Source organism: Malaclemys terrapin, chromosome 15 (assembly GCF_027887155.1).
Source record: "Malaclemys terrapin pileata isolate rMalTer1 chromosome 15, rMalTer1.hap1, whole genome shotgun sequence".
Lineage (NCBI taxonomy): Eukaryota > Metazoa > Chordata > Testudines > Emydidae > Malaclemys > Malaclemys terrapin.
In genome coordinates this window covers 15,295,510-15,298,009 of record NC_071519.1, presented here as the reverse complement: position 1 = coordinate 15,298,009, position 2,500 = coordinate 15,295,510, and the positions used below count along the sequence as shown (strand labels likewise).

Sequence of the window (2,500 nt, the reverse complement as noted above, 5' to 3'; positions counted from 1 at the left end):
TGTCCGGGACAATATTTTCCCCGACGCCGGGGAGGGCGGGCGGGCGGAGGGGCTCTGGCGGCCAGCCCGGGCCCCGGAGCTCGAGAAGGAAAAAAGGACCGGGCCCGCGAGAGACGGGGGCCCTGCCGCAGGGGGGCAGTCCGACCGGGGCTCACCGTGCGGCAGGCCCGGGCGTCGGCAGGGGAAAGCGGGCGAGGAGGCGCGGGGGCCGGGTGCCTACGGCCATACCGGACCGAACGCCCCCGATCCCGTCCGATCTCGGAAGGTAAACCGTCCCGGGCCTGGCTAGTACTTGGATGGGTGACCGCCTGGGAATCCCAGGTGCCGTAGGCAGCTTTTCCCGGTCCGAGCCAGCTCTCTCTCCTTTTCTGGGGAGGAAGGAGAGGGGGGGGACGGGCCGGAAAGCCCCTCGTCGCTCCTGCCGAGTCGGAGGTCGCGGCCGCAGGTCACGGGTCTGGGCGCCTGGGGTCCGGCTCCCCACCCGGCTTCCTCCGCGGAGGACCCACCGAAGCCGCTGGGGGAGACCCCGGGCATGGGGCGGACTGGCCCGGACCCTCCCGGCCGCCGGCCCGCAGGACCGCCCCGAATCCCCCCGCCCCGCGGCCACCCAGGCCAGGCCTGGCCAGGCGGGACGGACGGCGGGTGTCCAGCGCCCAGCGGCTTCCGCCAGCGGGGACCCACGGCCCCCAAAGCCGCAGGGGGAGGCCCCGGGCCCGGGACGGACTCGCTCGGACCCCCTGCGCCCGGGCGCCGGCTCGCGGGACCGCCCCGAATCCCCCCGCGGCCACCCAGGCCAGGCCTGGCCAGGCGGGACGGACGGCGGGTGTCCAGCGCCCAGCGGCTTCCTCCAGCGGGGACCCACGGCCCCCAGAGCCGCAGGGGGACACCCCGGGGCCGGGACGGACTCGCTCGGACGCGCTCGGACCCCCTGCGCCCGGCCGCCGGCTCGCGGGACCGCCCCGAATCCCCCGCCCCGCGGCCACCCAGGCCAGGCCTGGCCAGGCGGGACGGACGGCGGGTGTCCAGCGCCCAGCGGCTTCCGCCAGCGGGGACCCACGGCCCCCCAGAGCCGCAGGGGGAGACCCCGGGGCCGGGACGGACTCGCTCGGACGCGCTCGGACCCCCTGCGCCCGGCCGCCGGCTCGCGGGACCGCCCCGAATCCCCCCGCGGCCACCCAGGCCAGGCCTGGCCTGGCCTGGCAGGCCGGCGTGCAGCTCCCCCGGGCTTCCTCCCCCGACGACCCGCGCCCCCCCGAGCCGCAGGCGGAGACCCCGGCCCCGGGGCGGACCGGCCCGGGCTCGCTCGAGCCCCCTGCGCCCGGCCCGCAGGACCGCCCCCCCCCCCCCCCCGAATCCCCCGGGAGAGGCCCGGCCTGCACGCCACTGACGACCCGCGGCCCCCAAAGTCGCGGGAGGCGCCCCCGGCCCCGGGGGCCGGTTAGCTCCGTGTCGCTCCGCGCCCCCCCCCCGCCCCTCGCTGCCGGGACCGGGCACCGCCCCAGAGTCAGCCGCAGCCGGACGGCCTGAGAGCTGCCCTCCTGTGGACGACGGTGAGTTTACCTTGACACTAACCGGCCATCAGCCAGGTCAACCCCATTGCTAGACTGGGGTGGACCTGGTGGCCGAGTGGGGACTTGGAACATTTGACAGCTGCTCCCCGGGGCTTGACCGCTTGTCCTGAACGCCCCCCCCCCCACCCCACCCCCCCCAGCCCCCGGCTCCTGCTCCCCTCTCCCCAGCCTCGGTGCTCCGCTCCCTGCCTCGGAGGCTGCCCCTTTGCGGCGCCTGCATCGCCTCCGAGGACGCGCACCTTCCGGAGGCTGGACGTAAAGCCTGACGCCCGCCACCGCCGCCGACCCGGCTCTCCGAGGGACGACTGTGAGGCCTCCCCCCACCCCCGGACCGCCCTGGGGACGACTGCTAAGCCTCCCCCAACGGACCGCCCGGGGGAAGACTGCTAAGCCTTCCCCGGACCTGCTCCCTCTCGACTATTAAGCCCCCCCTCTGTGGTCCTCAGGACCGCTGCCGCGCAGCCCTCGGAGTGGGGTGACACCCGGGCCGGAAAGGAAACCGGCCACCAGGTCAACCCGTCGAATCCGTTGGGTTGACCTGGTGGCCGGAAAGCAAACCGGCCGCCAGGTCAACCCGGTAGATTCAGCGGGTTGACCTGGTGGCGGAACGGGGACTTTGAAAATTTTACAGCCGCTTCCCGGGGCTTGACCTGTTGTCCCGGTGGGGACTTTGAACATTTGGCAGCCGCCTCCCAGGGCTTGACCTGTTGTCCCGGTGGGGACTTTGAACATTTGACAGCCGCTTCCCGGGGCTTGACCTGTTGTCCTGAACGCCCCCCACCCCACCCCACGGCTCCTGCTCCCCACTCCCCAGCCTCGGCGCTCCGCTACCCTGCCTCAGAGGCCGCCTCTCTGCGGCAGCTGCATCGCGTCCGAGGACGCTCACCCTCCGGAGGCTGGATGTAAAGCCTGACACCCGCCGACCCGGC

General features: G+C 74.7%; 1 non-coding gene across 1 annotated transcript; it reads left to right on the top strand.

The window, feature by feature from the left end:
• Positions 1-214: 214 nt before the first annotated feature.
• On the top strand, positions 215-333 carry LOC128823807 (5S ribosomal RNA). Its single transcript, XR_008442042.1, has one exon. It is a non-coding gene; the product is annotated as a 5S ribosomal RNA (ribosomal RNA).
• Positions 334-2,500: the final 2,167 nt, after the last annotated feature.